The 25,115-nt window shown below is 40.8% G+C and overlaps 1 long non-coding RNA gene across 2 annotated transcripts in view; it reads right to left on the bottom strand.

Moving 5' to 3' along the window:
• The window catches only part of LOC147571833 (uncharacterized), a 179,033-nt gene that overhangs the window by 85,178 nt on the left and 68,740 nt on the right, over positions 1–25,115 (bottom strand). The window contains exon 1 of one of the 2 annotated variants that reach the window (XR_015246658.1): positions 13,321–13,399. The exons of the other annotated variant lie outside the window; for it this stretch is intronic. This is a non-coding gene — a long non-coding RNA (uncharacterized LOC147571833). Of the gene's footprint in view, positions 1–13,320; positions 13,400–25,115 lie in introns of those variants that run through there. 2 annotated transcript variants of the gene reach the window in all.

Raw genomic sequence — 25,115 nt, 5'->3', positions numbered from 1 at the left:
AAAGAAAGCTCCTGAAGGGTGTGTCCTAGATTTCTGGCTAAGGTGCCTGTGGAGGAGGAGGTTCTGAGAAAGGACTGGAGAAGGTAGAGTAAGTTGGAGTCTGAGAGAATCTTCTATGGTGCCGGTACCAATGCAAGACACATTACTAACACGCAGAAAAAGTTTTCTGACTGATCTGAAAGGGGAGCTGGCACAAAGACATCGTATTTCAAAGACTATGCTCTCCTTCTTTCTAGGTATTTTGGATATATTGGGTCTATGTACTCATCACAGGCCAAGTCAACTAGGTAATAGAGGACAGGGGAAGCATTCTTACATAATCTAGTTACAGCTGCTGTTAGACAACAGATTCTAAGTGAATCTTATTCTCAACTTTAACAACACCCTGGAGAAAATAGCCATTACATTTCAAGTGGAAAAATATGGCTCCCCTTTAAAAAAAAAAATCAATACATTCTCTGGAAGAAAACAATAAATGACTTCCTTTTTAGAATCTGATCAGTAGCTTTCCTGCTATTCAGGCACAGTCTGTAAAATCATACTCAAAGATGAGCTGGTTGAAAAGAAAGTCAACAATAATATAGATCAACAGCCTGTTTTATACTTGAAATGTTTGCAATATTTGCCATTTATTGACAGAAGTCCCCTCAAATCTAACCCAGTGACCAACTTGACCTCCCCCTTGGTCTCACTTTGTTTCTCCTTGACTACAGCTAGGTGGCAAGCAGAAATAATCAACACAACATTTATCACAATAGGCTGTAATTGTTTGTTTCCATGCCCTCCCTTGTTTTGGTCATCAGCCTATTTGGGAACAAGAGGCAAATTTGGGGAAGGGGGCAGCCAGCCAGGCAGCTACTTGGGATCGGTCATCTCTAAGGAACTGTAACAAAGCTGGAGCAAAGCAGAAATATGGTGCCCACTGGATTCTATTTGTTCACCCAATTCTTACATAACAAGCAAAACAAAAACTGACCCCACTACCTTAAAGGGAGATGATGCACCCAAGTGGAAGTATAAAACACTACTTGCCAGGGGCGCCTGGGTGGCTCAATCAGTTGAACACCCAACTCTTGATTTTGGCTCAGGTTATGGTCCCAGGATCATAGGATCAAGCCCCTTGGAATTCTCTCTCTCCCTTCCTCTGCCCCTCTCCATTCCCCCCTCTCTCCCTCTGCCTCTCTCCTCTGCTCTCTCTCTCTCCCAAATAAAATGAAAAAAATTAAAACAAATACAAAAGTCACTACTTGCATCCTCAGTCTCTGTTGAACGTTTTTGTTAAAGGCAGTGTGTAAATCCCACCTCACTACTGACCCAGAGACCAGACAAGTGGGTATTATCTAGTGTTAGCAAAATTAGCTATAATCCCCACACCAAATAACACACAATTTAGTTCTATTAACTAAAACCTGTGTCTTGGGGTGCCTGTGTGAGTTAGTTAAACATCCAACTCTTGATTTTGCCTCTGATCATGATCTCCGTCGTGAGATCAAGCCCCAAGTCAGGTTCTAGGATGGTCATGAAGCCTGCTTGAGATTCTCTGTCTCCCTCTCTCTGTGCCCTTCCCCAACTTGTGTGTGCTCATATGTGCTCACACACACTCACTCTCGATAAATAAATAAATAATAAATAAAACCTATCTTTTTAGAGTGTCTACAATGACCACTAAGAAGATCTATGGCTCAGAAAATTATAATTCCAAAATCATTGCATATAATCAAGAATATTTCACATCTAGAACATGTAACAAGTCTCTCAGTTTGAACATAAAATGTTATAAAAGTTTTATGTATGGAAAGTTTCTCCCATCATCAGTAAATATTAAAAACAAATACTGTTTGGATGGCTTCCAGTTGTTGCTTGGTGAGTCTTTTCCATTTCTCATTCTGGCCATATGTGAGACTGTGTGTGTAATTCCAATCTTTTCTCCTAACACTAAGTGTCTGGCCTACAAAGTATTCAATAGGTGTTTGAAGAATTAATGAATTTAATAATCAGTACTCATTATCTACTCATCCTTCAGTGTTAGAAAATCCACTAGCTCCTATGATAGCCTGTGATTTTATTGCAGCACAACTCTGATGGTTAGAAAAGAATTTGTAAAATTTAAATATCTATTGGTCTTCTTGAATCTCCCAATCATGGATATATTCTATGGACACACTGATCTAATTTTATGGACAGATATCATTACAGATAAAGTATGGAACTCAATCAGGAGTTCTGATTCCTAGGAAACACAGAGACCTTCCCTGAAAACATTTGAATTGTAAGTAATCTAGTTGACCCTCCTTATTACCTTGATCTTTACACACACAGTTTTGGTGGGAAAAGACAGTAGAGTTGGCAGAACTTCTATTTGGCAAAGATGAAGACTTCCTAAAAAAGTAGTGGAAAGAGAACACTAAATATGAATTTCTCTTGCTCTAAATACAGTACGGAAGGAAAGAATACTAATACTGAAGGAGAATGTATTGCATGCCAGATGCTTTACCCATCATCTCACTGATTCTGACAACAATTCCTAAGCCGTGTACTACTGACTCCATTTTAAAGACAGACCATTAGGACTCAGAGAAATTAAGTAATCTGTTAACATCATAGAAAGAGTGGAATGTCCAGCATCTGTATCCAGGTCTGCCTGGAATCTTGCCCACCTATGATGTTGGCTAGGTTCAATGTAATTAGGATTGGTGTGTATTCTTCAACCAACCCCCTTCAACATCTAACTCATCCACCCACACTTACACCTTGAGCAGGAAGGGAAGAGGAATTTTTAAAATTATTTCCATAATGAGATGCTAAAGTCAAAGGAACAGAGGAAAGAGAGTTCATGGAGATTGTCAGATACTCTAAATCTGCACAAGGTTATAGAGGCTAGAAGTGGCTTTAATATGTCTATAAGATAAGACACGTGATGCCAACAATCTATTATTGAAAGGGGCTCACTGTGGTAGTGATTCTCAGAAAAAAGAAGCACCAAAGGGTTGGTTTAATTTTTTAAAAACCTTTAATGATTTAGATATGCCTCCTCAGGGAGCATGCCTCTTGAGAGCCTTTGAGAATCACTGAAAGAAAAATAAAGAGGTTATTTTCTTGTTTTGTTGATGATGTAGGTTTTTCCCTAAGAAACAGAGATCGGCCAGGTTAAATTATATCACAGTAAACAATTTATTTTTAAACTCCTGCCACTAACTTGTATTTTGCATATTCAATACTGCTATAACCTATACTACTCAAAGTGAGGGACATTGACCTGAAGCATCAGCACCAGCAGGAAGCTTGCTAGAAATGCAGAATCCCAGGCCCCACTCTGGTCCTATTGGACCAGAACTTGCATTTTGACAAGATCCAAAGGTGGTTCTTATGCATTTTGGCTTTTGAGAGCACTGGTCCACACTGCACCTAAATATTTCCCCCTTCCCGCCCCATTAGTATGAAGTAAGCATCCCTCATATGTGTACAATAACTCCCAAGGCCCTTATCATTCACTTATGACACTGTGTTCAAATTGCTTGCTTCAAGGTCTCCGTTTCCTGCTTGGATATAATCTCTTCAAGATAAAACTGGTGCCTTCCATTTCTACCACAATGATTGTTGAACAGTGCCTAGCACAGAGAATATTTTCATTAAATGTTTAGAAATCCCATAGGATTGTGAGTTTCTGAAGGTCAAGAACTACATATTGGTTGGTATTCACGCATCTTTAAGACGTAGCAAGGTTCTGGCATATGCTAAATGCTCAGTATGTGTTGACCTGAATACGTGCCTGATTCACCCCAGAACATGGAATGAACTGAAAATGTGCCCAATGTGACTTTTGTCAAGCTTTCTCTGATGTCTTCCAGTCCTTATGAAGCCCTAATTTCCCTGTGTTCTTACATCATGCTGCTTATTAATAATAACAGCAATAAACACTTGAATAGGTAACTTGTATCTTCAGAGTCTCATTAATTATTAGATTGACACTAAGAAAGTGTTCTTGATAGTCAAACTACAAAGTTCAAATAAGTCCTTGAGAGTCTGAGTCAGATTCAAAGAACATGTAATTTTCCCAGTGTCACAAACCTGGTAGGTGACAGGGTCAGGATGCGTTCTCAGATCTTCTGGCCCAATGCTCTTTCCCATTATACCAAATGGCATAATGACTGTTGTAATCAAACGGCATCTGATCTTTTAGGAAAGTTACTCAGACATTTGCTGGCACGTGATTTTACTTCATATTCTCATTATAACTACTTCACTCAGCTGTATACACTAATTGTTTTTTCCAAGAAATTTGTCTGTCTGGTTCTGTAGTAAGCGTCTTCTTTATCTGTGCATCTATCTATCTATCTATCTATCTATCTATCTATCTATGCACTCATCCACTTACCCAACTATTTATTGACTCTTTTGAACAGTGTCAGCCCAAGAGTGGTCATTCAGTATTGGTTTAGTTGAGCTGATTAGCCTCCTTTGATCAATATTGATGATTTGAGTCCCTGAGATTCACTGGTAAAATAATCACATTGCCAGATGACAATTATAAAGTCATCGAACATTAGAGCTAGCAGATGCCTTTAGAGATTATCTCCGGTAACCTCCACTCCTGCCAGATGAACAGGCTGAATGGCAGAGAGGAAGAGTGATATGCCTGAGTTCACATTACAAAATGTTTTATGTAGCTTTTCCTGTAGGGACCTGAATTCTCTGCCTCATATTCCTGCATTGATCACAAGCCAGGTTGTTGCCAGATCCCCACTTAACTTGGGCATAGAACCAAATAATTAAAAAATGCCCCCAAAGCCCCCATATAATAGATGCCTTCTATGGCTTGCAGCTGACGATGTACTCATATTGCTGATCCTAAGAGCAATTCGGAATGACTGAGATGGACTGCCACATGTAAATATTCATGACACAAACGCATCAAGCCTTGAACAAGAACATATGTGAATAATTAACAAGATAGTGATTTGTAGCATCGCGGTCCTAGATAACCTGCCTTCTAGAGAGAGAGAGTAACTGAAGCTGCTTTTCCTTTTACAAGGCAACAACAACAACAAAAAACTCACGACGGTAAATTGTAATGTTATCACTTTTGTGAGAGAGTTTTGGCAGGTGAATCTTTAAGGAACAGCTTTTCTTCTAAAGTAGTTAAATACTCATAACCAGACACCCTGTTTAAGATGGCACACACATGGTTTACCCACTACTCTGTAATGTCACTAGTCTTGTTCTTCTCTTTCCCTCCCACTGTATACGTAAGAAAAAGTAACACTGATTCTTTCTGTGGGTTGATTCAGGATTGAAAGAGCAGGGTTATTTTCATTTTAGCACCGTGATTTCACCTGACAGCTTGTCACTCGCCTAAGTGCTGTCATCTATACCTTCACCGAGGGGCAGCAAATTAGGAGACGCAGCAAAGGGAAGACAGGGAGCATCCCTATGCTCTCTTGGATGCCTTTCCCTAAAAACAACCCCCGCACCCCACCTTTTTCATCTCTGAAGAAAACAAGAAAATCTGAGAACACAGCCCCCCGTGTTACATGTGTATCCTGTAGAGGTACTGTCCACCCTCCCTCTCCTTCCCTACCCACTTCTCTCCCCACGGAGGAGAAAGTCTACTTCTTTTTCTTACGTGAGAATCCCCACTTCGGAAGACCTTTTGAAACTATCTACTTTTAAAGCCGAATACATATCTATCCCTTGACACAGATACATGAGTACATTTGTCTACCACATGACAAAGATAAGAATTTCACAGTGGTTTTATTCATACGAGCTAAAAACTAGAACCCAAATGTCTATCTACAGTAGAATGGATAAACCAATTGAAAAATATTCACCAAGTGGAATACCATACAACAGTTAAAGAGAACATCTGTTACAAGCAACGTCATAGTTGAATCTTACAGACACCGCCACGGATGAGTGAAAGAAGCAGACCGTGAAAGAGCACACTGTCTAATGGAGTATATGAAGTTCAAGAACAGCAGGAACTAAAGTGTAGTTCCAGAAGTCGGAATATTGGTTACCTGATTTTTTAGGAGGTAAAGGGCAGACAGTGTAGGTATGACCTTAGGAAGGGGCACAAAGCGTCCTTCTAAAGTATTAAAATTATTTTATATATATATATATATATATATATATATATATACACACACACACACACATACGCACACACACACATATATAAATTATATATATATATATATATATATATATATATATATATATATATATATATATAAATTGTTGGTTTGTGCACTGAAGATTTGGGTATGTATCCACACCTCAATAAATATTTTGCTTAAATGATAATTGACCTTTTCCTCCCAACAGCTGTCAATTGCCAGAATTATGTATACACTGGTGGTGCTAGTTTAGGGCTCTTTCCCTTAGCAGCCACCCACTTTGGGTTACCCATATTTTTTTTCCACAAAGGAGTTCCTTTTAGAAAGTGTGTATCCTGACCACAACAAAATATTTTGAAATAAAAATTTGAACCCAGCTTAAAAAAAACATTTTAACAAAAAACTCATTTTCATTATACATGCAAATTCAGGGCAGATGTGTTCAGAGGAATAACCCAAGTCCACTCACCACTAGAAGAAAAGTAAAAATGAATGAGCATTTCTGAAATACTGCAATGATTTTCCCCCTGGCTTCTTGTCAAGACTGGCAACAGAAATACAGAAACACCAGGAGAAAGGCCTCTCTGGGAAGACAGGACTAGAATTCTCAGACAGTGCTGGGTGACTGGGAAACGTAAGTCAGCTTTGAAGTCTAGGGGCACCCCTTATGGGGAAAAGACGAGGCCCATTTTGAGGCGACCCATTCTATCCCTCATACATACATGTATTACCTCATTTGACACCTTTAAGATCACTTGCATTATAAAGTAAGGCTTATAGACATTAAGCAACTTTCCCCCAAAGTCAAAGAGCTTTTGGTTGGGGACCCCGATTAGAGCCCTCATTGTCTAACTCTCAGATTTTGTGACATGCCTTTTCTATTCTTACTGGCTGGCTTTCTCAGTGTGGCTTCTAGACTGAAATATTTGGAAAGGACTTAAGGATTGCCTTGGATTAGTCATGGTACATTTTCCCCCAATAAAGTGCATGGTATTTTTTTGTTTTTGTCTATCTTGATAAAAATGTGTGAATTTACCCTGTCACAAGTCAAATGGAACTAAAACTGGTGACTTATAATCCAGACAACTGTTTTTATCATTTACCTTGTTGTATTTGAATTTGTTTCTCCCTCGGAGAATTTTGCAGGAGGGGAAAATGGACATGATCCTCGATTTCAACCCTACTGACTGCTCCTTGGGTACCTGTTCAAGCACACCCGGGCAACTACAGCACTTCACCTCTAGTTGCAACCAACAGCTCGTCCCTAATTGTTAACTGGCTCTGTGCTCTTGACATTGGAACCTAACAGAACCTCAGTGTGGAAACCAACTTCCAGCTCCAAACACCTCCCTTTCCCACCAGACTCTACTCACCAGCCACGCCAGCCATGTTTTCACACACAGCCTCTCCAGGCGATCTCCATGTATTAGAATTTGGGGGAAATATGCTGTGTATTGAAATCCTTATATGGAAGCAATGCCTTAAAGAATTAAAATATTGCCAGTTTTTCTTGGTTCTTCACCAGTCTTTCACAAGTAGCTGTGGCACACTAGTTACCCAGACAGACCTGGGGCAGTCTAATCAGATTCTATTGTCACACAGTCTGTTTGCAATTGAGGATGCTTCTTCAGGGAGGCAGAGGGGAACCTCTTAAGTTCCTGAGGTGGCAAAGGGCTGCACGTGACAGTCACTCGAAGTGCATTTGCTGCCTTTATGTTTCCAAATAAGTATCATGGAACCCTTGAGAAGTCTAATTACTTTAACCAAAGGCATAGTTTATAAAAGTTGAGTACTATGGATAATGTGGGTGAATTTTGATATTAATAAAACTTTAAATGACATAAGTAGAAATAGAGGATTCTGGTTTTATTAAAATGAGAAACCCACATAATAGGAATTTTTTCTCTCTTAGAAATACTGAGGAAAAGCTTGTGACCTTCTCTCCACCTCTCACTCATACCTCTGTGCAAGGAAACAAGGAGTTCAGTCTGTTTTCTCTGTTCCTGCTACCCTAGGCCAAGGTCACTGGACCATGGATTCTCTGCCCTGTGCTCGCTGGTCAAAGTCAGTTCAGGTGAAAGACTGGGAGCCCATTGTGGGATTGGGTTTAAGCCATGTATCTCTGTATAGTTTGCCAGTAATAAACCTTATTTCAAAAAGATTCTGTGCTTGTAGGAGACATATATTTCAGACATCCAATGATGCTAGAGAACACTAGAAGGAAAAAAATACTCCAATGACTTGGCTTAAGAGCTAAACCACTATCCATAAAATTACAATTCTCTGTATGCTCCTTCTTTTTCTTTAAAATGTTTAATGTTTTTATTTATTTTTGGCACAGAGAGAGACAGAGCATGAGCAGGGGAGGGGCAGAGAGAGAGGGAGACACAGAACCTGAAGCAGGCTGCAGGCTCTGAGCTGTCAGCACAAAGCCCGACGAGGGGCTCAAACTCACGGACTGTGAGATCATGACCTGAGCTGAAGTCGGACACTTAACCGACTGAGTCACCCAGGCGCCCCTGTATGTTCCTTCTTGTTCCCATTCTTCTCCCACACACTTCCTATCACAGAGAGAAGCACTACTGAACTTTGTGTTTATCATCCTCCTGAATATTTTTTCTTTATTTTTTAATTTACTTATTTTTAAATATAATGTATTGTCAAATTGTTTTCCATACAACACCCGGTGCTCATCCCAATGCGTGCCCTCCTTAACGCCTATCCCCCACTTTCCCCTCTCCCCCACACCCCCATCAACCTTCAGTTTGTTCTCAGTATTTAAGAGTCTCTTACGGTTTGCCTCCTTCCCTCTCTGTAACTTTTTCCCCCCTTCCTCTCCCCCATGGTCTTCTGAAGATTTTCATATACTTACACATTCCTTAACAATATCAAATTTTGTTTTGCTTATTTATGTTTATATATGAATAGTATCATATTAACATATTCGCATAAAAAGTTCCTTTTTTCACTTGAGTAACATATTTTACTCAATATTATGTTGTCAAGGTTTATTCATGTTGATAGATGTATTATTGCTAGTACATTCATCTTAACTGATTATAGCATCCCCATGGATTAATATACTGCATCTTTATGGTGATGGATATTCTGGTTGTTGGCTCTATTTCACTATTAGAGGCATACTACTGTGAATATTCTGTGATATGCCTTCATGTACACATATGTGAGTTTCTCTACGGTATGTATCTCAGAGGAGAATTACTACATCCTAAGGTAAGTGCAATTTTACTGTTACAGTATACTGCTGTATTTGGATCTCTGATTCCTCATCTTTTTCTTAGTTATTGCAGACCCCACAGGAGAGAAGAGATGATTTACACTTCCTCCTTCTTCTCCCTCAGGTGACCTTCCTTCCTTCTCCTTTTGCCTCATGAATGCTTAATCATTTCTTAAGACTCTGCTAAGTTTGTCTCTCCTGTGAAAGTTTCCCTGGGCCCAACAGATAGAGTGATCTCTCCCTCTCATTTGAGCTTTCATGGCTGGTGCTTCTATCTGGGACATGTCAATTACCAAACCCTGTAGATCCTACCTGTATATATATTGAAACAAATTTCACAAAGGCTATAATCTCCAGAAGAGAAACCAAAGAGCAGACTTAAAAAAAACCATTCTATAGAGACACCATGTCCTTCAATCGGTTCCTTATCACCCCAAACTCCAACAACTAGAAAGGCTACCCAACAGTAGCATCCTTGACATTGCCCTTGATGTTCTCTTAGCCAGAACACTTGGGTTCTTTATGGAAGTTGGAGTGTAAAATAAATTTTGTTAACTCTCACACACAAGTAATACAGTCCCTACCCACATTCTGCTGCCATCTAGTTGATCAGAGAAGGTACACATGTGAATCTATTATAACAAGAAAAATCCATGTGTGGAATTACAAGATCATGGGGCTTTGAAAGTTGGAAGTGTTCACAGGTGATATCAATAGAATCTCCCTTCCATAAATAAGAAACAATCTCTTGAGGTGATTTTTCACCTGAAGTAACACAGCCAATCAGTAGCAAAGTCAGAGCTCATGATAACTCATTTTCTTTAATGCAGCAAATATTTATAGAACACTCAAACACACCACATCTTTATGTATATGTTAATTAGGACAAATCTAAGGAATTTAATTTTGCTAAAACTGCTTTCTTGTAGATCTACTCTGTGAGTATTACCATATAAGGTATATCATGGGCCTTACAGAAGACATTATTATCACTAGAATTTACACAAAACTTATGTTCCATCTGGTGGCAGTAACACAGGAATATGGTGATATACGAGTGTGTAACAGGATGTAAACTTTGACATTTCACCTGAGGAAGTGAAATAAAATAGACGAGAAATTCCAAGATGGGATACCCTACCACCTGCAGACATTTCAAAGTAATTCTGGGAGCTGTATGGATCTGAAACCCACAGGGAAGAAAAAAAGAGATCATAAGAATAGAAATTAGGAAGAATAATTTTTGTGAAAATTATTTGTTTGGAAAAGTTACACTATGACACCCCCCCATCCTTTCTCTTCTCACCATCTTACTTTAAATTTACAGGTCTATTTAAATTTGCAGGGCTATTTGGCTCTGTGTTTCCACAGAGCCAAATGTTGTTGGATGATGTTTCCTGCATCCTGGGGGGATGCAGGAACTTGGAGAGTGACATATGCCTGAAAGAATAAAGGGGAGAGCTGGATGGATCGGCCCGTAGTTACAAGGCCGATAGGGGGTGGGGGCTTGGGAAGTCACTGAACTCCCCTGTGTGAACTATCAGTCTTCTGATATGACGTCTCACTGGTAAGCTCAGCCATTTAAATAGGAATCCTATCAAAGAGGGGTTCTGCCAGAGGGCAAGGAGATCTATGGAATATATGTGGGGCGACTGCCAGAGATATGCATGGAGTACGGATAAGGGCCACACTAACCAGAAGTAAAGACACTGTCCACGTCTGTAGAGTCACACTTAGGGAAGTTTAGTAGTAGAGCCATCAAAGAATCCATGGAGATACCCATGAAAGCTTAGCTGAACCCATCAGCCAGAATCCATCTTGGAAGCCAAACTTATCACTGACCAACCAAGAATTTTCTCAGTCTATTCCCAATTGTCCCCCCTGCATTCAATAGAGGTAGGTTGTCAACTTAACCTTAAGAAAACAGGTGAACAGATAATAAAGAAGGAAGGAAGGGCTAATCATACTTCATTCTCCAAAACAGAGACTGGCCTACTTAGGCTGCCGCAACTTAGTGAGTGGGTTGGGGAGAGGGTCCGTATCTTTAAATGAAGACTAAAGTATTAATTTGTAGATTGCCATGCCCATTATTCATTGGACATTTCTAACTCATCTGATTTTGATACACAAAATGATTGGTTATCTATTATTTCCAAGAATGTCCAGAAAATGATACACTGTGCCAAAATTCTCAGTGGCCTGGGTAACTGCCCCAATAACGAAATAATTAAGAGTTGAAGACAAAAATAAAGCCATGTTTTGATCACATTCCTCGAGTCCTGGTTTTCTGCACTACTGTTACAAATATGACTGTGTGCCAGGCACTTCAAATGATTTCACTGAATTCCTCTCATGCAAGTTGCATAGTAATACACTCACTTTTCAGAAATAGTTCAGAGAATTTAAGGCACTGACCATATTAAACACATTACCATGTATGAAAAGAACCTGCCTTCTAATACTATGTATCAGAAGAACCTGCCTCCTTCCAACAAACAAGTGCAGCTGTGCGGTTCTAAAGGCCATTTTCCTTCAATCTCATGGCGTCAGGTAGTATTGCAGACAAGTGGCAGGATGAAACAACAAAATAAGTAGCAAAACATTTTACAGGTGTAATGTAACTAGTAAGCAGCATCTCTGCCTCAAATCCAAAAGAAAACCCACATCAACCACACAAAAAGTCTTAGAAAGGACCGTCAGTATTGACTAAAGTCACTTAAAAAGGCACCTAAGAGAAAATTATGTTCAGAACACCGTGTAAACTTCTTAAAATCTTCCACTCCATTTCTCTTCTAATCTCGTGTAATCAGCTACCCTCAGTTCTCCCCCTCTACTCTCAAAAACATCCAAAATTCTCTTCCCTAACTCAGGGAGTTTACTGACGTTACTTTCTAAATTCTCTTGCTAGCCTGTCAGATTATGGTTTCCTCTGAGAAGCTCTTTACTGTTCGTAATAATAACAGAGCAAACATTTCTCCCTTCTTTCACCCAGTCTACCCTGACCTTCATTACCACAATCAACATGCTGAGAAGGGTCAGAGGTGATGGGAGAGGGGAATGTCCATCACTATTTTATGTTACATTTTATCTCTCACGTGGGAGTTCACAGAATGGGAATCTATTTGTACTTTTATAACAGACACTTCAAACAAGAAGAGCAATTATACAGGGCTTCAAAGGAGGAGATGAGTTTGAGTACTTGTATTATTAGTATATCAGCAGTAAGTCCACTCTCTTATTCCAAATGCTAAGAAGTTGAACGCTAAATTCAAGTACAGTTGACCCCTGAACAGTGTGGGGGTTAGGGCAGCTGACCACCCCCACCCCCCACAGCCAAAATTCACATGTAATTGTTGACCCCCCCAAAAAAACTTAACTACTAATAGCTTACTGTTGTAAATCAACGTTGTAATCAATGTAAACAGTTGGTTAACACATATTATATGTATTATGTACTATATTCTTATAATAGACTAAACCGGAGAAAAGAAAATAAAATCATAAAACACATTTACAGTACTGTATTTATCCAAAAAAAAAAAAGCCCATATGTAAGTGGACACACACAGTTCAAACCCATGTTGTTTGAGGGTTAACTGTATTCTCAACCATGAGACATATTCTCCTACCTTTCAAAGGTATGTCCTGAGGAGAGCAGCCATCGCTAAGTGTAAGCTCTACAAAACCTATAATCAGTTTCTCTCTCTCTCTAATTGAGTACTTTCTTTCCTTAAGTTTTGGTGGAAGCATGAAAATAATTTACTGATTTAGGAACTGGGTGGAGCAGACCACAGGAGGACAAATCAAAAACATCTGGAATGAACTAGTTGCAAGAGAGAGGGAGGGAGCAAGAGAGGAGGAGGGAGAGAGGGAGGTGGGGGGGGGCAGGAGAGAGAGAAAAGGTTTTCAAGTGAAACAAAGTACAGATGATTTGGCCAAATTTAAGCCAAGCCAAACACTCACATTAAACATTGCACTTGGGTCTGGTTCAATAGCGGGAGCCGGCAAGAGGGAGCATCAGCCAACATTGCATCAGACGCACATTGTGGATGGAGGAAATGAGCTTAGTCAAGCCAGCTGTGACTTCAAAGGGGCTGCTCTCTCAAAGAACAGTGGGAAAGGGTTCCCTCTTCAGTGAGGATAGCAAAGTTCAGCCAAAGCCAACGGACTTCAGGAGGCGGCAAATTACAAGGCGGCAAGAAAGGCTATTTTCCTTCTGTGAAGTCGCTGTTACAGAAAAGGAAGGGAGATGATGAGGAAGAGTGGTGAGAAGAAAAGATTCTGACACTCATCTGAGGACTGGAGTCTTATGTGTATAATTATGAAATGGGGTGTTTGTGTGTAAAGAAGGTTGTTTCCCAGCTCAGACACTTCCTTGCCTGAATCATGTTTCCAAATCTGTGGGAGGAGAGATCGCAGGATTCCTCCCCCAACTGATTCCCACAGATACTTTCCCCCTTTGTACTTCTAGAAAACCACACATTGCTTTCAAATTATTCACTCAACACAAATTAACTAAGGGACAAACAGTAGGTTGGGCCCCGGGAATACAAAGAGAAACAAGACAGTCCTTGTCCCAGGAGTTCACAGTCTGAAGGAGAACTAGACACATAGAGGATTATGGTATTGATCAATAAATCTGATGTTCGAGTAGTGATTCCCAAAGTGTGATCACCTTGACCAGCTTCAGTAGCACCAGGGGAGGGGCAGGGCTTGTTAGAAATGCAAATTTGTGGGTCCCAGCCCAAATCTACTGAATCAGAAAGCTGAGGTTGATTTAACAACCTCTCCAGGTGATTTGGATGCATGCTAAAGTTGCAGAACTCCACTGATGGTGGAAAGCAGGGGACTTTGAAGCAGACAGACAACACAAGGCTAAACTCAAGACCAACCTTGAGTGCCTCTGCCATCTATATATCACTTCTAAGTCCCTTCCAGGCTAGATTCTAAATAGGTTGCTCCCTGGTAATTCACAAGAATGATACACAAGTGTATGTCTTGTCTCTATTGTCAGTTATAAGAATATCAAGGGAAGGGGCTAATTCCTCTTTTAAGTTTTTCATTTCTCCTCCTTTCAGACATCAGCCCAAAGAACATACAGGCATTGAAACTAACTTTGATTTACAACTTAGCCTGGTGTGGGGGTTATACATTCACAAGGAGAAACTAGCAAATATATACTTGAAAATTTTCACAACTCTCGTAGGTTGCAGGAGAACATAAATGTTATCTCTCCCAAGCACTCATTTGATGCTTGAATCCTCTCTGTGATATCCTTGCCAAGGGTCTGTTCTTATGCTTGAGTGCCTCCACTGATCCCACTATCTCCGGATACACTTTACTTCCTTTCAGACAGCTCTGTTAGGAAGAGCTAGCTTCTTCTGGGCTGAAATTTACCATCATTTAAATTCCATTTGTTCATGATAGTCCTGTCCCTTGGGAACCCATAGCACAGATACTTACATATTAATGTGACATATTTCAAGTATTTGAAGTTAGTAATTATGTAGCTTATGACATGGGTTAAACTCATAGACGCTAGAATAAGATTGCCTGCATTCAAATTTCTGTTCTGTTACTTATGATTGCTATGACCTTGGAGGAGTTATTTACTATCTCTGTAGCTTTGTTTCTTTATATATAAAACTATATAATAGCATTACACAAAGGGCTTTTGTAAGGAGTGCATGAAATAATATATGTAAATGTGCCTGGAAGACAGTAAATTCTCTAAAAGTTTTGACTATTATTAATCATCATTATCATAGAGAGCTTGTCAGGTATATGACCTAGGTCATCTTTCTATTTTTTTTTTATTTTTTTAATGCTTATTTATTTTTTAGAGAGAGAGAGAAAGACAGGGTGTGAGCAGGGGAGGGACAGAGAGAGAGGGGGACAGAATCTGAAGCAGGCTCCTCTTCGTTTTCTCTCGGAGCATGCAGCTAAATGCAAGGGGCCGGTTGGGACTATATGAATTGTTCCGGCTGCTATAATTTTGGTAGAAATGATGCACACCACTTTTATTCCTGGTCCCTAACATCATCCTGAGAAACCCTCCATTCTCTTTCTCTTTGTGCATCACCTAGTTGAATGCATAGGAAGAATGCCAGACGAGGACTCCAAGAAGGCTCCAGAGAGTGGTGGACCCCGGAGTTGGAAGAAGCCCTTGATCTCTGAATCAGTGCTTGGTGGGGGAGCTGCCTACGAGAGCCACCGAACTGGAACATCCACATAGGGCTAAGTGTGAGCAAGAAATAAACATTTATTGAGTTAAGTCATTGAGATGTTACAGCCTATCATGCATAACACAATGACTCCCTCATTTATATGTATTGCTCAGACTTTGCTCCTGAGCTCCAGAACTATACATTTCACTTTCTATTCAGCCTTTCTACAATAAGGGTAGTAAGTCAACTCAAGGCTTCAGGGATCAGACCATCTGTGTTGAAACACCAGTCCTGCCAGGTACCAGCGACAGGACCATTGGGTGAATTATGTAAGTATTCATGACTGGATATACTTCACAGATGCTAGAATATAAATGGGTAGATGTGTATAAAACACGTAGAATAGCCAATTATCCATAGCGAATGTGCAATAAATACTGTGGCATAGTTATTGTGACTATCTTACTCCAAATTTGCTCCTCTCCCTTGACTTTCCATGTGAATAACTGGTCTTTCCCCACCACTCAACAGCTGTTAAAACCAGAAAGTTGCAACTTAATATTGAACCACCTTTTTTTATCATCCCACATGGAACAAAGCACCAAAAATTCATTGATCGCACTCCCTAAATATTTCTCAAATCCACCCACTTCTACTACTCTTTTGTTATGCCCTCCCCATTTTAAAGTCACCAGCACACATGGCTCTATTATAGTTATATCCTTACTAGTCTTTTCAAATCCGCCCTCATGCCCCTCAGATTCATTCTTCACTTGGAAATGGAAACGTTCTTTTTAAAATTCGTATCTTATCTGGTCACTCCAATATTTAAAAGGCATAAATACTTTTTGTTGCTCTTTTGAAAGACAAAATTCCTGACCCATTATTTCAGCCTCTCCTCATAACCCACCTCATGACTTTATCTCTGGAGTTCAGCCATGCTGGGCTTGCGTTGTCTTCATAAAGGTGCCACAGTTGTCCCATTTTTGAGGTTTTCACATGTTGGCTATTTCTACTTAGAATGAACTTTCTCCGTGCCCCCAGTTTACCTAATTAATTCCTGACCGTTCTTTATAGTTCAGCTTAAGTGCTACACTGTCCAGATAGCCTTCTTTACAATCTCTGCCCAAACTAGTTAAAGATATGCCCACATAGCACCCACAATACTCCTTCATTCATCTCAGTGTACTTGTCATTATTTGTAAAAACATCCTTCCCACCTAGGCAGAGAGCTTTATGAGGGCAGGGACATCAAGTTTATGGTTCTCTGCCCAATACATTGGCTTGTATTGAGAAGGGGCTCATTGAATGTGTGTGTGTGTGTGTGTGTGTGTGTGTGTGTGTGTGTGTGTGTTAAGTGTGAGTATGATTAGGGGGCTCTGTGTATGTATAACATGTGATTTTCTTTTTGGTTGGGCTGGGAACAAAAAGTCCTACAATCAGTTCATGTGCCTAACTAAACTCACCTCCACATTAAAATAGTCCAGCATCTGGCCTCTTGAGTTCAAAATCTAGTTGATTTGGCAAACCCATAAAGTAAAAACCATATTGCAGTACATGAATGCTGTCATAGTAGGATGATTCTAAGACCTCCATGGGGCACGTGGGTGGCTCAGTCCGTTGGGTGTCTGACTTTGGCTCGGGTCATGATCTCACGGCTCTCTGTGCTGACAGCTCGGGGCCTTCGGGCCTGCTTTGGATTCTGTGTGTGTCTCTCTCTCTCTGCCCCTCCCCTGCTTGCTCTCTCTCTCTCTCTCTCATAAACAAATAAACATTTAAAAAAATTTTTAAAAGAATGATCCTAAGACCTCCATTGGCAGGTGATAGGTTATTTAGGATGAGCCACAAAGTAGTGTGTTTCTGGAAAAAATATTATGAATGCTCTCATATTCTAAACATCAAAAAACTCCTCCTTCCAAGGTTCACAGAGTATAATATGTGATATCAGATCAGATCAAGAAATACAGGAAAGATGTTCCCCTTGCCTCCAGAGATGTGTCTAGTAAGAAGTTGCTCTGGCTGAGGTCAAAGGGATTTCTGCCTGTGTTCTTCTCTAGGATTTTGATGGTTTCCTGTCTCACGTTTAGGTCTTTCATCCATTTTGAATTTATTTGTGTGTATTGTGTAAGAAAATGGTCCAATTTCGTTCTTCTGCATGTCGCCGTCCAGTTTTCCCAACACCATTTGTTGAAGAGACTGTCTTTTTTCCATTAGATAGTCCCTCCTGCTTTGTCGAAGATGAATTGACCATATAGTTGTGGGTCCATTTCTGGGTTTTCTATTGTGTTCCATCGATCTAAGTGTCTGTTTTTTGTGCCAATACCATACTGTCTTGATGATCACAGCTTTGTGATGCAGCTTGAAGTCTAGAGTTGTGATGCCTCCAGCTTTGCTCTTCTTTTTCAAGGCTGCTTTGGCTATTCAAGCTATTTGGAGAGGTTGTTAAAAACAAATTGGAGTTCAGAATTAAACCAGGTGGGTTTTATATCAAGCAAAGATTTGTATTATTGTATGTTGGTCCACGATTGGACAAAGTATGTGATTAGAGAAGGAATGATAGAGGAGATCTCTGAATAGCACAATCAAGAGAAAATATGTTCTGGCAGGGGGAGCACTGTGGAGCGGACTCAGCAAGGTCATGCATGCTCAGTGATGAGGTTTCAGAGTCTAGCTTCAAGCCTGCCAACTCTCCTTGTGGTGCAAAGTATGGAATTTCACTCAGCAACAGGTTTTTTTTCCTTCTCATCTGTAAATTGGGATTGATGGCCCCAAGTCATCAGATTGTTATTTATGATACTAGATATCCCTGAGGCTCAGAGAAGTTAGAACTTTCTCTGGGGGAAGCGTCTGGGTGGCTCAGTTGGTTAAGCATCCGACTCCTGATTTCGGCTCAGATCATGACCTCACAGTTTGTGAGTTTGAGCCCTGCTTCAGGTCTGTGCTGTCAGTGGAGCCTGCTTCAGATTCTCTCTCTCTCTCTCTCTCTCTCTCTCTCTCTCTCTCTCTCCCTCTCTCTCTCTCAAAAATAAATAAATACTATTTAAAAAGAAATTTTTCCTGGGGTTACCTCCTAATAACTGATAAAAGCTAGGTTTTTACCCAGGTCGTGGGACTCTGCATTGAGCTCCTTCCATTAATTCTTAAGGGACTGCCTTCTCCCTTAAAAAAATAATTTTAAAAGTGGGTATTACCAAGAAAGAAACAAATTAAGCTAAGGCTCAGTTCTACTGAGTGCCCATAAGCATCCTGAGTTAGACTAGATGATGTGTATCAAATTTAAGCTAACAGAAGACATTCTCTTTCTTACCGAGGTTTATGGTCACATTTTCCAGAAGAGTTAAAAAAAAAAAAAAAAGCCAACATAAGTGGTCCAAATTCAACAATACCAGTACTTTCTTCTGCCCTCCGTGAAAGGTAAAAAAAAAAAAAAAAGAGTTAAATGAGCCTTTGGCACTGACGAAAGCTTTGCAGTAGTCCCTGAAGCATGTAGGATTTCTCTAGCTTCTTTGGAGTCGTGACCAATAGTTCTGTCACCTTCCCTGGTTCTAATAAAACTCTGTGATGGGTTTTGTATTACACTCATTCCAAGAGGACTCCTTGTCAGTCCTCGAGTGGCCTTTGTTGTCTACAGCCCCTTGCAATGAATTTAAGGGCAAAGGTCTTGGTTACACCCACCACTGAAATCAGACTCAGCTACACTCCATGAGGAACGTATTAAAGGGTGGAATCCAGCATCTATCCTCCCAAAACAAAAGCAATAGCTTTGCAGCTATTCCCGGTCTTTGTTTTTGATGGTTCTATAACCCATTGCCTCTGACACTGGAGACTGCTAGCATTTCTTAGCAAACTCCGGCCTGTGCAGAAAATAAAATAGCACACAGCAAAGGAGTCAAATCAAGTCTTGGGAACTTTTTTTTTCTTTTTAAGAGAAGATGTTGAACAAGTTTCAATACAAAAGGTTATAAATCCCTCTACGTATTTTCCCATTGTAATACTTCCAGCCAGTGCCTTGTTATTATTCACCCCATGTTTGAATAATGGAATGTTTAGATCACTATTTCATCGAGGGAAGGAAATGCTGTATATTCTAAAAAAGCACTCTGAATAGAGCGCTCTTCCTCTGTGAAGCCATACTTCACTGAGTTTTCCTAATTGCTAAACGCACAGCTCTGGCTTGAAATGCAAGAATTTGAAGAATTGTAGAACATGTACCAACATCAGTGAAAATCAGACCATAACCGATCCCAGGGCCTTCATTATCCAAGCAAACCTTTCCAGTCCCGGATTATTGTGTCAAGATTTTATATCTATATACACAAACACCATATTATTATAACATGTTAATATGTGTGTAGAACATGAATTAAGAGAGAGAAAAGGCCTAAATTCTGGTCCTCTGACACTGCTATCCAACAGTAGATTGAGTCTGGAAAAGTTCTGAGCCTCAGTTTCCTCATCTGCTAACTGGGGATAATAAGTTTTTCTTGGTCACCAGTAGTCAAGGTTCTCTTACAGTCCTAATGAGATAATGTGGGTCCAGAGGCTCAATGATACAGGATATGTTCAATAATTTTTCAGGGAAAGGTATTTTCTCCCATCGTGTACACGCTCTCTCTCTCAGAATCAAACTGATCCAAGGGATACTTTTGGTGTTAAATCAACAGCATCTCCGATAGCTTCTATGGGAGCTGACTTGGACAGCAGAGGGCCCTGCTCTGAGCAGGCCAGCCTCCTCCCATTTCCTGTCTAAATCATTCTAGAGAAATTAATTCAAATGGGACAATCAGCCCATTGTTTGAAAGAAGCCCAAGTTTCTTGAAAATCTAATTTTGGGGTTCATTCCCCAGGTGAGCAGTAATATGCACTTAAGACAATACTTTACGGAAAAAAAAATATGTCCGAATTCAACTTGACTTGTTCCAACTGGTGTATGCAGCTGTGTGTGCAGTAACTCTGAGCTTAAGACGCAAATTACTTCAAACAACCCAAACACCCAATCACCGGGGAAGCACATTCACTGAATGGATCATTATGCAACCACGAAATAATTATGAAATTTCTTTTCTAGTATGAGGAAGTGCTCATGTTATGCCCTTAACAATAAAGCAAGATTCACATTTGTGTAACCTGTGTTATATCAATTCTGTGTCAATGAATTTTGTTGATCGTGACGGACTTCAGAGCATATAAACAGACGGCAGCTTTCTTCTTTTAGCTGTCCCTTTAAACCTGAGCCATGGGCCTCTAGACACAGGCTTTTACCTTTTCTGGGTCACCTCAGATTTTTAGATATATTCTCTGGTACCCCTTCAGGCAAGAGAACAGTCTCATTTCAATGGTTAAAGTATTAGCCCAGTATCTAACACCACCCACTACTGCGATTGAAGATTTCCCTTCTCTGTTGGCTCAGACTCCACTTCATGCTTGGGAGCCTGCTGTGAGGAAGGGATCCATGGTTAGCTTCTTTTCTCTCCTTTCTTTCCCTCTTTCATCCTCACTAGTCTTCCTTAGGCTCCCCAGAGTCGAGGCAGGCTTAGATACAATCTGGTTGTTGTGTCCTCGAGGGTGGCACAGTGTGGATGACTTCTTCCTGAGCATCTTTCCTGAGCCCACCCTAGGTTCCACTTGGGCCTCCACCTGGAGCTCTATTAACCTGGCCCTGGCCCTCAGCCCACCTTTCCCTTCCAAGTGTCAGTCCTGATCTGGTGGCCCATCTCTCTCCGCTGAGTCGCGTAACTATTTCAACTGGTCGAACGCTTTCAAAGCAGCCCAGACCTCTTATGATAGGGTTATTGATATATTTGAACACATGAGTGGCTATGTCCTCGTGTAAAATAGTAGCTTGGGTCATACAAAGCCGGAGTTACTGGCACCAACATTGGACAAAGCTATGTGCCAAATGCTTAAGAGGATGTCAAGATGTCCCTGTCATCATTATTGCCCTCAAGATACCCATAGTCTGGTAGGGAAGAAAGATGTATTCGCAAACCAACTTCAAAGACAAACAGGAAGAAACATTTGCCCTGCCCTGCCTGGTTTCCCAAAGCAAGCATGACATCAGACTCTCACTGTCTTCCATGACACTCCTGAGCCCTCCTGTGAATGGCCCTGTGAACTCACAGCAGGTCTATGCCTTGTTCATCTTTGCTGCTTCGGCCCCACCCAGGGCCTATGATGGAAATAAGAATGTGTTTATAAATTCAGTAATTTAAACAAATGTCAAATTTTTGGAAGGAGTTGATACACTGTAAGGATCAGACAAGATTTTTTTTTTGTGGTGGAATGGTGTTAGAGTGTAAAATATGAAACTTGTTTCCAGTTCACTTGTCTTAACTTCACTGTTTGCTGTTCGGAACCTGTCTCTAGAGTTCTAGCTCCAGGGTGATAATGCCCTTCTTACTCATTGGGTGCTAATAAATTTAGGGTGAGATAGATTTTTTAAGGATATTTTGTGAGCTGTATAAGTGTTCTGCAAGTATTAGTAATCATTTGAGCAATGAACATAATAATGCTAGGAAGACCAGAATTCTCGGCCACTGCTAAGGCTGAATGCCTTAGTAGGACCTTCTCTGAAGCTCATTTGGCCTATCTGGATAACGGGTACACAAATGATGACCTCGTTGCATTATTGTGAGAATTAGTATAAGCAAAGCATCTAGAACACAGGAAGGATTCAATCAATGTAAAAAACTTCACTTGACTTTATGAAAAGTGTTAATTAGTAATTCTGGAGTAGCTACAGATTATTCTATTGTAACAAGTACAAAAACAGGCTTCACTTTATGCAAACAATGCCCTGTAAGCAAACTTATCCTATGCCACAATTAAAGCAAGACGGTAGAGTTGCCTCTCCTAGTAGGTAATGAGCCGCTTTTCCTGGCATGGTTCACGTTCAAGGTGATGACTGTTCAGAGGGGTGCAGAACGCAAGTTAGACTAGATGGCTTCGAGGATACCTTCACTGGAGATTTGTAGAAGTTTGAAAATTCAGAAATTAATCATTTAATGAATCCATTGGTCCATGAATTAATCATTCAATCAATGCACTGAATAAACAAAAATTTTCTGTGCTAGGCACACTTCACAAAATTCCCTGACCACATAGAACTGATTTATATTGGAAGGAGATAGACAATAAACAGATAAATGAATCAATGTGGAGTATGTCAGGTGATGATACCTGCCCATAGGAGACCCAACGTTTTCAGTTGGAGCTGAGTTTTAAAGTTAATTTGGAGGGGCGCCTGGGTGGCGCAGTCGGTTAAGCGTCCGACTTCAGCCAGGTCACGATCTCGCGGTCCGTGAGTTCGAGCCCCGCGTCGGGCTCTGGGCTGATGGCTCAGAGCCTGGAGCCTGTTTCTGATGCTGTGTCTCCCTCTCTCTCTGCCCCTCCCCCGTTCATGCTCTGTCTCTCTCTGTCCCAAAAATAAATAAAAAACGTTGAAAAAAATTTAAAAAAAAATAAATAAATAAAATAAAGTTAATTTGGAGCAGTACCCAATTTCAAACCTGGGTGGCAGGAAGGCAATGAGTTTCAAATGCAAGGGCCTCGGGGTCCCAAACGTGTCCTTTTCCGAGCATTTAATATCATCTGATGCAGACGGATCCCTGGTCAGTTGAGTGAACTAATTAATAGTTGATAAGTTTCATCAGGAAGAAGATTTCTATCATGGCGGGCAGGGGGGGGGTCATTATCCTTCATCAAAGCGTCCGGGTGATACTATGAATTTTTCCCCTCTGGTTAATCAGGAAGGCTAAATCCAGGAGAAGGGTTAAACAAGGTCAGAGAGATGGAAAAACACCTACAATTGGCATTCAAGACCACATGATTGTATCTATTTATACACACCTCCAGGGACACAAGGGAAAAAGGCTCCGGTATACACAGATAAGATTTTCAAAGATCCTAAAAAGCTAACTGAAGCATTCAATCCACTAAGAGAAGATTAGTAATAAGTATCTGCTACTAGGTAGTATTAGTTTATTCCTTTTTATCGGAAAACCTCAGTACAATTTAGAATAGCAATTTTGATACATTTGCCCTGTTTCCAAGACTGGATTAGACTATGTTTAAACAGAGACACCGACATATTTCTAGGTTTAACCTCGCACATAAATAATTCCTAAAGTGATTTTGCATCTATTATTTAATAGATGTATTCCTGCACAAATAAACCTAGGAGTTAACAAAATAGGACTTTGGATTTCAGGTGGAGGCAGGCTTTTGATGTCACAGGTTTTCACATACTTGGTTAACCCTGCCCAGCTGGGGGCTCTCAAACCTTAATGGGCATCCAAAGGAGGGAAGTCTAGGTGCCATCCATTCCCTCATTTCTTCATACACAAACATGGCACTCACTGGCACGGGGTCTGAGGCTCACAGTTCAGGAGAGGGGAAGAGAAACTCAGCGATAGCTATAATAAAACATGAAATGTGGAGAGCACCATTAGAAAGTTATGGAGTGTTATGGGAGTTCATGGGAGGAATATATCACATTAATTTTCTTGTCAGAAGATCCCACTGGGCTTTGTGGGCAGCTGTACTCAGCTCAGCTGGCATGGGGGAAGGGAGGAAGAGCAGAATCACTGTGGTCCATTGTTCCAGACAATGCACCCAAAACGTCACAGAGGATTGGCCTTGTCAAATGCTTAGGGCAAATGTCTCTGCTTTCAAAAGACGTGCCCACGGACTTGGACTTCAGTCTAAACCCCGATCCTGGGCTGCAGGACTTTTAGTGCCAAGAAAGTTCCAGGCAGACCAAATGAGTCTGTCATCCTACCTGGTAAGGCTGTGCCCTCAGACCCGGCCGTTCTCCCCACCTCAGCAGACCCTGACGATGCCAACACCTGGAGGCCGTCTGTGGACCCTCCCCTTCACTTGGGCATCAGGCCCTTCCTAGAAGGGGCATCTGAGGCAGTGTTTCTCCATGGCTATCTCTCCTGCCTTCACTGTAGGTATTACGCCATTTTGTAGTTACATTAGGCTCAATGAATTTCAGTGCCTCACATGAGGACTGAAGCTCTGTAAAATCACAGAATGAGTGTACCTGATCCCTGAAGGCAATTCTTGTTCTCTCCTTTCAGTGCCTCTATTATATTTGGCTCTGAAACTCTTAAAAGGGTCATCTGGCTTCTCTTAAGGGGTAGCATCACGATGAGATGGCAAAGACAAAAACATTTTTCTTTGGTCAGTTTAAGGGAAGAGAGATCCTGGAGGAGCAAACAGGTGGCCAAAGCCTTTTTATTTTTTAATGTTTATTTATTTTGAGAGAAAAAGAGAGACCACGTGCAAGTGGGGGAGGGACAGGGAGAGAGAGACAGAGAGGGAGGGAGAGAGAATCCCAAGCAGGTTCTGAGCTGTCAGCTCAGAGCCCCACCTGGGGCTTAATCTCATGAACCATGAGATCATGACCTAAGCTGAAATCAAGAGTCAGAAGCTTAACCAACTGAGCCACCCAGGCACCCCCAAAGCTTTAATTAGGGAATTGGAGCAGTCACAGTTCTTGGGGTCTATGGCAGGAGAGGGCTGAGCTCTAGACCTGTCTTGGGGGGACTGGTAGCCCCGAGGGTAGGTTCACTGAAAGGCTTTGTA

This window comes from Puma concolor, chromosome F2 (genome assembly GCF_028749965.1).
Source record: "Puma concolor isolate L17-30 chromosome F2, mPumCon1.1.hap2, whole genome shotgun sequence".
Taxonomy (NCBI): Eukaryota; Metazoa; Chordata; class Mammalia; order Carnivora; family Felidae; genus Puma; species Puma concolor.
This window is presented reverse-complemented; position numbering and strand designations above follow the sequence as displayed.